Genomic DNA, 14,364 nt, shown 5'->3' on the forward strand with positions numbered 1-14,364 from the left:
GATGCAAAGTCACCACATCTTGCATTTCAATCTAAAATGGTGTCCCCTTCTTTTGTGTACATTTGCAAGAATAAGCTCCAAAAAGGCCTACCACGTTGCATGCCACCTACAATATTTGGTAGTCATATAACGTATTAGGAATCTACTAAATGTTTACAAAACATATTAACAATAGTTTAACAACATTGGATATCTCTCATTGGGGATCCTGATGTATCCTGCACCCACTCATTCGCAGTAATGTCATCTTTTGTGAACTCTGGAGGGATGATTCCATTGTAAGCAATATCTGAACCCATGTACGCTAGAATATATAGCACACGTACCTGTATTTAAAGATTAAAATACTAATTTTAGTAATTATACTCACTAAATGGAGCCAACAAGTGTGATACATAAACAATATCTAGCATGAGCATATCATGACTTTAAAACTCTCACCTCCCTACCTCTAATGACACATACAGGTGTCTCGCAATGAATAACCAGTGCCATGCATAAGGCCCAATACTTCTGCCCTGACTCCATCCGTTGGTGTCCATCCTCCACAACCTGCTCGATAAGCTCTACCATGGAGTGTGTTGTGGCAAGGAACAGTAACATCCCTGCGTCCTTGAGAACACGATCAGCCAAATACATGGTATCGACTGACTCTGCCTCAGTACGGGAGTTCCATGACGGAATTCCATCCCCCAATCCATGCATGGCACTATCTTCAGGGAGACGAATCACCATGATATCGCATGTTGTGTTTGTGGTTTCTTCGTCAACCTCGGCCATCTTGTTTTGGTTGACCTCCTCCAATGCCTCTACTAGTCGAGAGAATGCCTCACTTGGCTGATCATTTTGCAATGCATGTCCGATCTCGAATGGGTCGTAGAGAACATAATGCCACTCCACCTTCGCCATCATAGTGGCACGGGAGACAGTGACTTGCAAGGGGTCTTCCATAGGGCTTTCAATGTTGTGGACCTCTACACATTGACTCCTCAATTAGTAACATATTCTTCTTACTGAATGTTAATGATAGATAATATTCTTCTTACATGTTTGTTTACCTACATGTGTGGTTGGAACATCTTGCACCATTGTAGCTTCATGGGAGACGATGTCTTGCAAGTGGAATTCCACGTGACTTTCAGTATGGCCCTCTGTATGATAAATTCATAATTAGCAACATATTTTTCGTTCAAAATGTTATTGTAGATAGTATTATTGAGATACGTTAGTTCACCAGTGTTTGTGGCTGGCACATCCTTCAGCATTATAGGTTGAAAATAAAAAATTGTATCCCTCTCTGCAAAAATACAGACCATTCTTATTTGCATTGTATTGTGGGGAAAAAAAACCATGAGTCACTCTTGTTTACCGGTAGCTGCCATATCCCCTAGTACGGCTAGTCGGTGTTCTTGCATTCTTTCCTTCCCTATGCAAGGACACACATCACTATTAACATCATGTAATGATAGAATTTTTTAAAGCTCTGACATCTTCCAATCATGACATGTGTGGAATTCATGACCATCGTCTCTTTACCTTTCTGTGCACGCGCCACATCTGATGTGACCTCAAATCCAAGACACTCAATTCTTCTACCCTCTACATGTTAAAAAATATTGTTGATGCTACTTTGGTGATGAAAAAGAATTACGTGCCTTCACATCATGAGTTTTTACAAAAGCAAGCTTACCATCTTGGTGCTCTATAATACATGTGTCAATTCCATGTGATGCCTCGTTGCTTCTTGCCATTGTCGTGCATCTCTCTATAGCGGTGTGCAAGGTAACACTCTTCACCGCAAGATCTAGAAGAACTTGTTGTATCCTTCTATCCATGCCAATGTCACGAACCTCCTCGGTGATGCCTTCCATTGCAATTTGCTCTTCAGTGGTATCAACAAAGGGCCTACATGGTTTGGTGGTTACAATTCATATTCGAGAAAATATTTTTACTGGAGGGACACAATAGATGTCTTGGTTATAGTACTTCAAAACATTAAACCTTTTAAGTGTGGAGAAACTAACTTAATTGGTGATGAGGGCTGATCTTTGCTTGGCATCTCTTCAATGATATTGGATGTGTGCTTGCTCTTGTTTTTTCTTTTTATAGTAAAAAACTGCACTACTAGTATTAGTTTCCTATGAACCCATCATAGTCTCTTCATTAGGAGACAACAAAGTGCAATATACTCCTAAGAATGCAACTCATTTCACTTACCATGCCTCTGTATCCTTGTGTCTCTTGTGTTTTTTTTTTCCTTGAGTATTTTTTGTACTTCTTTTCTCATTGGAGGGGTATTCACCTTTTGGATAGTTGAGGAAAAAAGGGCATCTTCGATATACCTCCTCGTTCCACTGTTGCTCTATTTGGTAATCCTCATACATGCACTGATCCTCCTGCATGTTTGCCCAGTCCTCACACTCTCCTGGCAGAGTTTGTATAGCCCTCCTCTCCATCTGCTCGTATATGAACTTGACTTGCAAAGTCACCATTACAAATCTTGAATGGCAAGATAGCATCGTATACGTGCTACTAAAGAAGGATATTTTGAACTACCTATACAGAAGCCTCCATGCTGCCAACTTCCTTGACTTCTATGACTCTATATCTTCATCTAGCTTGAAATCATGGAAGACAGTGTGAAACGTTTGCTCTCTATTCTTTCTCTTTATCTCCTGGGTGTATTGGAAGAACAAATCATGTTTCAGTTGAATGCTATAGTAGTCATTCCAACTCAAAAGCAATCTCTTTCCACCGTCTTGCAACATGGCCCAAAAGGTCTCTTGTCTTACCCAACTTCGAAATGGTGCATTTCCATCTGCTCAAATCAAATATATGTTGTTTAATACCAATTCGTCAAACTTATGATGCACATAATTTAGATGAACAAGAATAACCTATGTTCAGGCATGCCCATCAACATTCGAATTTTCCTGTCAGAACTCTCCATGGCCTTCAATATCCTTACACGATCTGCCTCATTTAGCTTTGAGGATGCTAATGTATATACTCTCTCCTCGTTCAATACACCCCCTATCTTGGAGCCCCACTTCAAGCATGAGACAGTTCTGCATTGACAAAAACATTGTTACTTTGGACAAATGTAGGATAAGTGTATATAGATGGCAAGTACAAAGAGGTAGCAACTTACTGATACCACTTCTCTCTGAGACTGGGGTCTACAACTCTTAGCAAACGTCGAGTTTTCTTGACGAGCTTTTCGTTGACACTATAGTATGCCTCACCCCACTTGATTTTAAACTCAGAGTCGGAGAGTTGTGCCCGTTTCTATTCGATTGGTTGCACTACCATATCATACTCATCTTGCACTTGGTAATTAGGGACAACATCATTGCATTAGGAAAAAATGCATAAGAAAAAACACTGTTAAGATAGCTTGAAGAACTATCTACCTTCCACAAAATGTGGGCCAATGCAATCAATGGTGCCTTGTACCATGTGGGAATGGGTGCCAGCTTTCTGTGCACTTGCACCCATGCCTTTGCCTCATCAGTTAGCTTGTCAAAAATAGTTGCGTGGTCAACCTGCCCTAGCATCCTTGCTTCACAAACAAGGTTTGGATACGAGATATGGACAACCTCTCTTTGTGCCAGCTTATGTACATTCTATATTAGGATCTCATGAATATGGTCAATTGCATACTTGTTTGTACAAGAAATAGCTGACAAAATCTCCCCCTTTGCCACACTTATCACTTTCACAAGGCGACAGCCAACACGCACATGTTGCCTCGCATTATCTGGAAAGGCTGTTGTAAACAATCAATTATGTTAAGGATGATGTAAGAAACAAACACATTGTAGAATGTTAAGGTCCTACGGTTTAGGGCCACTCACATGTGCGTATCTCATTCATCCATGTTGTGAGCCGATGGTTACCATTCCAAACATAAAACATGCAATTTGACAAAAAGGCCTAATCGGTGCCACTGATTTCTGCCTTGAAGTCCTCATTCTTCTTTAGCCAATGGGGATCCCACTCAGTTCTAATCATATCATCAACCTCCTTGCACTGGTGTCTTGGAGTCTCTAATGACACTATGAATATACCCATCCCTCTAACATACCTGTTGCTAAAAAAGGTTTCCAAGAGTTGTGTGTACCTCAATGTGACTTGTCTAATTGTAGGCATGGAAACCAAATGACATAATGGGATGGGTGGCAAAGGGGTGGATGTCCACATCTGAATGAGATGATGAAGTTATTAATGTCCAATCAATGTAAATAAATAAAAACCATAATCTAAATTATACTTCCATCTCTTACAAGCACTCACCATCAACGTTTCCAACCAGTCTTCTATGCATGCTTGCACAATACATTTATCGCAAGTGACTGTGAAAGCGGTCTCGCCAGTCGTTTCATTGGCATATGTCATGCGCTTCTTTTAGGTTCATTGTTTTCAATTCTTCTTGGGTTGCGTATGGCCATGCCCTTGCTGTGTACTAAAGGACTTGATGCTTTGATAGTCATTGCTTTCCTTGTCAGTATCACTCTCCAACACTACGAGCTTTCTCTTGCCCTTCCTTGCCTGCATCATCGAAGCGTGCCCACCTTCTCTTGATGTCAGTCCTTCCCCACATGTAATTGCAACGATTTCTTGTAGCTCGGCAGAAGTCAATGATCACGTTTGTGTTACTCTTCCTCTCGCTCTTGGAGGGCGACTCCCCCCTTGTGATTGCATGTTGCCGGTGACAATAGCCTATCGTCCTGTTGTAGATCATGGAGGCAAGTCAGAGTCCTTGGGAGACTCGTCCGGTCGTCGTCCTCTTTCTTGCAAACAATGATCTGAAATAGGATAAGAGGGGGAGATAAAGCAATCGTCACAAAAATCAAGAGAGGATCTGCTTACCATTTGTTCAATTGGCCATTGCACAATTGTGTTTTCCTCAACGTCAATCTCAGTATTGCCTTTACCACGGGCCTTTACACCCCTGTGATGCACAATGGTGATAAGAACTCCCACTCGTCCAGGAGCAAGCTCGGTGTGGGGAATGTTTGTCAGATTAAACCTTCTGCAATCTTCTCATCGCCCTCATAAAGCATGACATGATCTTGTCTTTTGAAATTAGATTTGGCCATGATAGAGGGGCTTAGGGTTACTTCTTACATATATATTGCTTCCTCAATTTCCTGCCAATGAAATACCAATTGTGTGTGTGTGTGTGTGTGTGTGAGAGAGAGAGAGAGAGGGGGGGGGGAAGGAAGAGATGACATTGGGATAAGAGAGTGAGAGATGAAGAGAGAGAGCGAGGCAGATACGAGAGAGAGAGAGTGAGAGTGAGAGTGAGGGAGAGGGAGAGAGACAGAGAGGGGGAGGAAGGAGGAGAGAGAGAGGGGGGGAAGGTGGAGAGAGAGAGAGAGGGGGGGGAGGGAGGGAGAGAGAGAGAGAGGGGAAAAGCCTGGGATAGAATGGTGAGATAGAGTATGTGTGACTGTGTTAGAGAGAGAGAGGTGTGGAGAGAGAGAGCGGGGGAGAGAGAGATGGAACCGTACTAAGGGTAGGGGATAGAAAACAACAAGTTGAATTGCAAGGGGAGGGGGGTCCTTTTAAAGACAAAGGAGAGAGAGCGAGGGAGGGATAGAGAGAGAGAGAGAGAGAGAGAGAGAGAGAGAGAGAGAGAGAGAGAGAGAGAGAGAGAGAGAGAGAGAGAGAGAGAGAGAGAGAGAGAGAGAGAGAGAGACAAAGGGAGAGTGGAACGATTTGCATGTGAAAAGGGGGGATGGATCCTTTTATAGGTGAAGGAGAGAGAAAATAGGGGGAGAGAGAAAGAGTGATAAAAGAGAGGGGAAAGAGGGAGAGCATGTGATATGCGTAAATTTTTCTCACCAGAAAGGGGTCGCCAGTAACCCCTTGTCAGATGATTTATTTTTTCGATGACTCATTCTTGGATAGTAAATTTTGGCCTAACAAGATTTGTTGTTTTTTTTTTGCCCATTAAGGGGCTACTGCCGACCTCCTTTTTGGTGAAAAAACAAACCACATATCCGAGAATATACAGCATGGGGAGAATAGGGACCAATAGGGTATGGGTTTTTTTTCCACTCTTGAGTGAAAACAAAGACATGTATCCTATTGGTTCCTATTCTCGGATTTGTGGTTTGTTTTTTCACCAAAAAGGGGTCACCGGCAGCCCCTTATTAGGCAAAGAAAACCCCCAAATCTAGTTGGGTGAAAAGTTACTCTCGCAAGGAATGGGTTGCCAAAAAAAATTTCATCCGGTAAGGGGCTGCCGATGACCCTTTTCTAGCAAGAAAAAAATACACATATCACATGCCCTCTTTCTCATTACCCTTTCTCTCTCTTCCCCCATTTTCTCAACTAATTAACAAATATTTACTTAATTAACTTTATAAGCAAAAGAGAGAGATATAATTTTCTAAATAGTAGATCTTTGCACTCCTAGAAGCATAAAATGAGATAGTCATACAAAGTAGAAGCTTATACACACTCGTTCGAACATTGCTTTATTCATGTTGTCTCTCTTTCTCATCTATCTCCCATTACTTTGTTACTCTCTCTTCCCTTGCCCAACTAAAATTGTGCTTTTCTTTTTCGCCCATTAAGGGGTTACTGGCGACCCCTTTTTGACGAAAAAACAAACCACGGATCCGAGAATATATAACATGGGAATAATAGGGACCAATAGAGTATGGGTTTTTTTCCACTCTTGGGTGAAAAAAGACCCGTACCCTATTGGTCCTTATTCTCGGATTTGTGGTTTGTTTTTTCGCCAAAAAGGGGTCGCCGGCAGCCCCTTATTAGGCGAAGAAAATCCACAAATCTAGTTGGGTGAAAAGTTACTCTCGCAAGGAATGGGTCTCCAGAAAAATTTTCGCCTGGTAAGGGGCCATCGACGACCTCTTTCTGGCAAGAAAAAATTACACACATCACATGTACTCTCTCTCATCACCCTTTCTCTCTCTCCCCCCATTATCTCAACTAATTAATAAATATTTACCTAATTAACTTTACGAGCGAAAGAGAGAGATATAATTTTCTAAATGGTAGATCTTTACACTCCTAGAAGCATAATATGAGATAGTCATACAAAGTAGAAGCTTATACACACTTGTTCAAACATTGCTTTATTGCTTTAAAAACACACTCATTCAAACATTGCTTTATTCATGTTCTCTCTCTCTCTCATCCCTCTCCAACCACTTTGTTACTCTCTCTTCCCCCATCACTTTGTTACTTGCTTCCCTCGCCCAATTAGATTTGTAGTCTTTTTTCGCTCATTAAGGGGCTACCAATGACCCCTTTTTGGCAAAAAAACAAACCACAGATCCAAGAATATACAATATAGAGAGAATAGAAAAAAAACCCCTACCCTATTGGTCCCTATTCTTCCCATGCTTTATATTGTCGGATCTGTGGTTTGTTTTCTCGCAAAAAAGGGGTCGCTAACAACCCCTTATAAGGTGAAGAAAAGTTCGTACCCTATTGGTCCCTATTCTCCCCATGCTATATATTCTCGGATTTGTGGTTTGTTTTTTCACCAAAAAGGGGTTGTCGGCATACCTTATTAGGCGAAGAAAACCCGCAAATCCAGTTGGGCGAAAAGTTACTCACACAAGGAATGGGTCCCCATTACTTGGTTTATTTTAATAAACAATGTGCGTATACATTCCAAAGAAAATTGATTTATGTTGCACATTTTTAAAAACTAGCTCTAATTATGAAACTCGCTCTACTTATGAAGATAATTGTTACTATTAACGAGGTATTATATGCAACTTCATGGAAGAAAGAGTTGGGAAACCCTCCCAAGACTCGCTTATTAAATTTCTTTAAACCCCTTCTCTTTCATCTGCTCCTCTCCTTGAATCTCCCTTCACCCTACTATCTCTTACCCCATGTAGTGAAAACCAGAAAATTGTTGATAAGAGAATATTGTGCACAATAAGGGAAAGAGATATAGGCAATATAGAAATGGAGTGAATTGCAGTTACCAAGAAATTGTTGATAAGAGAATACTGTGTACAATAAGGGAAAGAGATAGAGGCAATATAGAAATGGAGTGAGCTGCATTATTCTCTTATCAACAATTTCCTGGTTTTCACTACATGGTATCAAAGCACCAGGTCCTATCTTTCTAGCTTATCATATTCTCCTCAAATTCACAAACTACTCATCCTCCTTTACTCTCATTCTTCCAACGACTCTTATCAATGCCAATACCTCCTACAACCGACACATCAAGATTGACAAACTCAATGGAAGCAACTATCAAGTATGGAAGCTAAGGATGGAACTTTACCTATCTCAAGCAAACCTATGGAATATTATCAATGGCAAGGAAGACTTCCCTGAAAAAGAAGGAGTAGACAAGGAAGATTGGATGCAAAGAGATGCAGCTGCGAGAATGGAAATACTTGTCCATTGTGTGGAGATCGACAAGTACAACTAGTAAGAACAATACCCACTGCAAAAGGTATTTGGTAATTCTTCAACAATACATATGAATACACAGATATTGTTTATCAAATGACCATGTTTAGAAAACTATCTATTGCCACTATGCATGAAGATCAGTTCACCACTAAGTTCTTAGAACAGTGGCAATATTTGCTAGATGAAATCATAATATCTAGTTTAGTCATCTTAGAAGAATTACAAGCCAAGTTTCTTCTCTCTTCCTTGCCTCTATCTTGGAGAGCCTTTAAACCTCCACTGATAAACTTAAGCTTCAGCCAAAGTGATTAATAGAATCAAGCAAGAGCAAGCCATGAGATATACTTTTTCTACTTCTTCAAATCAAGAATCCAAGGCTCTAGCTGTAACTACTTACAACCCAAAACATCTTCACAAAAGAGCTCAACACTTTCAATAAAAGCCCAAGTTTTCTTCTCGGTCTAACTTCAAAGGTATTCTTGGTAATCCTCAACATAAGCCCACCAACCCTTACCAGTCTTTTCAAACCCTATCCTTAACAAGAAACCCTCATCATCATCTCATATGTAATGCTTGCAAAAGACAATGTCATATTGAAAAGGATTGTCGTAAAAAAAATAGACTCAACAAATATCAATCAAAAGGTCAAGCTCACTTTGTTAGCATCAGCAATTATGACATAGAAGAGCAACTAGAAACTATCATCAGCCTAGCCACAAGTGTTTGGGCACCTTCTTCAAACTCCAAATAAGAATATACATGGTTTCTAGATTCTGGAGCTACTCATCATATGACTTTTCATAAGGAATGGTTAGTCTATTTCAAAGAGATCTCCACTCCACTCAGTGTTGTCATGGGGGACAACAGCATTCAACAAGCTTAAGGCTATGGCACCATTCAAGTGGAGCTTCCCTCCAATCACATAATCAAGGTACATAAAGTCTATTATGTTTCCAATCTAAAGAAAAATCTATCAAGTATCAGTGAGCTCACTTCTCAATCCTCTCTCACTACTCACTTTTACAAAGACCACTGCATCTTACATCTACTCTCACCTTCTCTCAAACTTACCTGCCCCAAACTAGGTCGGCTTTATACACTTGGGCATTTACTTCTACAACCTTCTTCAAATGCTTAGCTAACTCCACTTCACTCACAAGTACACCACAGAACACACTCCTATGGCACTCTAGGCTTGGTCATGCCTCTCAAAATGTTATCCAACAACTTATTCACAAGAAACTTGTCCACGGCATTCCACCTTCCCTCTTTCAACTTCCATTTTGTCAAGCTTGTGTTCTCAGTAAAGCTACAAATCTTCATTATCCAAAATCTTATTCCATTACAACATGGTGCTTATTGATGATTATTCAAGATACATTGTTGTATATTTTCTCACGAGGAAGTCACAAGTCTTCTCCAAGTTCCAAGAATATAAGGAAGTAGTTGAAAACAAGCACGAGTTATGACTCAAAACTCTTCATACAGACAATGGAGAAGAATATACTTAAAATGAGTTCGAAGATTATTGCAAGGGTTTTGGCATTCAACATGAGCTTACCATACCACATCATCCACGGCAAAATGGAGTTGCTGACTTAAGAATCGTACACTACTCAATGCCGCAAGAGCCATGCTATCACTAGCTCATTTGGGAAAAGAATATTGGAAGGAAGCAATTGCTACAACAACATATCTTCAAAACATGTTATACTCAAACTTTGTAAATAATAATACTCCTTATGGATTGTGGTTTGGTCACCCTCCTAACTTATCACATCTAAAAGTCTTTGGATGCACTACCTTTCTTGTCAATCAAAATCACAAATCCAAAATTTCTCCCAGAGCCACACAACTAATTTTTATAGGATATGGTGAGCCACATGGTCACAAGGCCTATCGATTTTATGATCCCAACAACAAGGTTTTTATTTATGGTTAAAGTGGCATCTTTCATGAAGTTCATATTTTTCCAACAAACACCACACAATCTCAATCTCTCACACTTTATCCCGTCGTTCCCTATGATAACAAATCTCCTACATTAGATATGCCTCAAGCAGGGCCCACCATATCTTCTACAAAATCCCCTCTTTCTAGTTCTCTCCATTCTAGCTCTTCACCATTATCATTATCCTTATCTCATTCTAGAGGTCCAAGGTTAGTTGGTTCATATGAACAACCCTCACCTCCAAAAGATACTATCCTTAATGCATCAAATAACACCTTAGCCCAAAATCCAAAGGGAATTAATGTGCCAACTCCTCCCACATTTTGCATAAAATCCCCCAAAAATGGCTGAAAGCCACTTGCTTTTTTTTATACATGTCATCCTATTCTAGAAGTTGTCTACAATTTTTGGACATTTACAAGAGATAATATCTAAAATATCCAAAAATAGCTAAACTTTTTCAAAAATCTAGTATTTTTGAACCATCCACACTACAAAAACTGACATTAATGACCAATATAGCATTGGCTCTCTAGATCAATAAGAAAGCCGAATGACGATGCACTCTACAGTTTTTCACACTGTGTCCATGTAGTGGCACAACATCGTCATATGCTACATAACAAACATACACTCATTTTTATCTTCATTATATCATGAAGACAATGTATAGTTTCCTTATTGCAATTTACCACTCGGGATATCATCCTTCTTAGCATAACAATGACCTGCAATATAACATATTTTGCCAGAATAATGACCAACAATACCAAAATTGCTAGAACCTTTGTTTTGCCATCCACCTTTTCATCTAGAGCTCCATGTGCCTCTAAAGCTTTCATGGTGGCCTCTTGAAGAGGATTTTCCACGTCCACTTCCTAAACTTGAGTAAAATTCTTGGACCTTCTCACCACTTCTTTAAGATGATTCACCCAGCATGTTGATCTCTCCAATGATCATGAGGGAGACCAACTCATCAAAATTGGAAACTGCTTTCATACATACATTGAAGTGGCAAATGATTTTTAGGTCTTCTCATTATTAGGACCACCCAAAGTAGATAAAACCAGGTCATCATTATCAAGCATTGGATCAATAGTTGCCAATATATCTACAATACTTCTCACTTTCAAAACATACTCATTTACAAATATATTCTCTTTCTTCAAAGTGTTCAACGCTTGCTTGAGTTGGATATTTTGTGTCTTTGTGTTTACTGAAACATATTATCAAAGATTGTCCAAGCTGCATGTGAAGTTTTTGCATTTTTGATATACCCCAACATAGTATTATCAATGTGACTGGCAGACAACCAATACATTACTTTTTGTCTTTTGCATTTCATTCTTTCCACAACTTTAATTCTTCTATAGTTATAGGATTACTTAGCTATGGCTCATTTTCTTTACCTAAAAGAAACTCATAGAGGCCTTTTTCAATAAGGAAGTTTATCATATGAAACTTCCATGAAGGGTAGTTGTTCTTATCCAACTTCTCAATGATGGAGTTTTCACTATTCTTTGCTATTATTACAAAATTTATACAAAAGAGCAAGCAGGTCTTCTACAACCTTTCACAACGAGTGCACAATAATACGCCAAGTAGCCTTTTTCATTGACTATTCAACAATAAATGTAATTTGCAACCTCTTACCACTTAAAACTTGTGTTTGCTTCCTAGCAAACATCTCAAAACTTATAGATTCAAAATCTGTAACTTGTGCATTCACTTTTCAATAGATACAATCAAAATGGTAGTATATCCTAAAACTCTTATTTGCAAACTTACATGTCTAAAATGGGAATCAAAATGACCCCAAATAGCAAAAAGAGCAATGGAAAAGCCCTAAAGGAATAATATGTAGAATATGCATTGTTTTGCTTGTACACCAAATCTCACAGCAATGTTAGATTTTTGCTTTGGCTTGCTTCTATTGCCTCCATAGGTACTATCCAAGAGAAAGATTGGAAGAATAGGAGAGATTCTTACCTATTGCTTGCTTGCTCGAATCCTTGCTTCTTCCCCTTCACTTCAGCCTTCAAAACTAACCTCTTTGAGCTACTATGTGACAAATCATGTGGTGGGGAGACTTGCTTGAGCTGCTATGCCAAATATACACCATATACACAAGAGGAAGCTCACTCAAGAACACAAGGAGAGGGATGGAGGCCAAAACGTTTTCTTGATGGTTTCTTCTTCTTCTTTCACACACAATACAATGTACACAAAGGATAGATAAGATACAACATAAAGGAAAGCTGCATACTAAGTCAAACAATGCCTAATTGAGTGGCGTTATAACAATGTCAACTATAGGTACGTGCAACAATCCAAATATAATAAGTGATAAGTCAGTGGCCATGTTAGATTCATAATGTTTACCAACATGCTAAGTATAGATGTGCTAATCCATCTAACAATGCAGTTCATCATCAATGTTTGCATGTGTTGAGCTTGCTATCTCAACATACACCACTTTGAATAGGATTCTCATGAGTTGTTAGCTCTCTCTTGATACCATATTGTACATGAATGTTCGTAAAGGCATGAGATGTGTATTCTCCATCATCATAAGTCCTCAAGCACTTAAGCTTCTTACTCGACTAATTCTCTATAAATGCTAATAACTTTTGAAACATATCCAATGTAACACTCTTCTGTGAAGAGGATAAGCCCAAACCTTTCTTTTGGTAGTATCTATAAAAGTGAAAGTTTAATGCTCCACCCAATGAAACCATAGGCATTGGCTTGCACAAATCACTATGAACCAAACTAAGACATTCTAATCTTCTACTTGCACTACATCTCGTATGAGACATTTTTGTTTGCTTTTTAAGGAGACAATGCTCATAAAAGCCATGATAAATTTTTTAAAGATAAGTAGGACAGTTCAAATAGCACAAAGATTTCATTCCAATGATTGACATATGCTCCAAATGACGAGGCCGTGATGAAATACATGGTTATTCAATAACAACTACAACATAATCTTCAACACCATAAACATGTAAAGATACAAAACACCAAATTTTAGCCCTTTGGCCACAACAAGAGATCCCTCTCAAATATTCCATGCATGATCACCAAAGATTGCTCTATAACTGCAATCATCAAGGTATCTTCTAATGATCAAACTTTTTGTCAAGTTTGGAACATGCCGTACATTCTATAAGACAAAATAAGGAGCATTTAGCAGTGACAAGTGCATATTCCCAAGGTCACTAATGCTACATGCAGAGCTATTTCCAAGATAGATGTATACTCTCTTTCCAACATCATAAGTAGAAAACCACTCCCTATGTGAAGCAATATGAAATGATGCTTCAGAATCTAGAAGCTAGTTCAGAGACATGCCATAACCAATAATGTATCACCCAAAAATGATATGAACAAGACATCACCATCATTGCTACCACATGCATTAATCTCCTAAAAATTTATATTGCTTTTCTCATTGCCATCATCCTCATTTGTCGTTTTGTCTTTTTCCTTGTTCTTCCATTTGAAGCAGGTCTTTTTTATGTATCCCTTTTTGTTACAAATGTAGTGTTCTACATCCTTTTTGTTGTGTGACTTGCTTTTGATTAAGAGTTCCTCTCACATTTGATTTGCCTCTCTCACGAGAGTTCCCCTTGCATTAAACCTTCCTCTCACCATAAGTACACTAGAGCTCTTTGGCCCTATATTATTTTTTCTATTCACTTGTTTGGTGAGTAAACTACTGTCAACATTAGCACTTGTAAGACCATGTACACGGGAGGAGTTACTAATGGTAGTCTTAAAAGTATCCCAACTCTCAAGCAAGGAGAATAAAAAGAATATGATTACCACTAAATCATGAAAGACAATCTTCTAAGATGTAGGTTGGTTGAAAGTTGTGCTAAAGTAATTGAGGTGATTATACATCAAAGCTCTCTCTTCCATGCAGAGATCAATTAAACTTTTATAGCCAATATGCTTGCGAAGCTACATTTTATATTTTTCATACAAGTCAC

Source organism: Lygodium microphyllum, chromosome 14 (assembly GCF_053477565.2).
Source record: "Lygodium microphyllum isolate KBCC chromosome 14, Lygodium_microphyllum_v1.1.10, whole genome shotgun sequence".
NCBI classification, from domain to species: domain Eukaryota; kingdom Viridiplantae; phylum Streptophyta; class Polypodiopsida; order Schizaeales; family Lygodiaceae; genus Lygodium; species Lygodium microphyllum.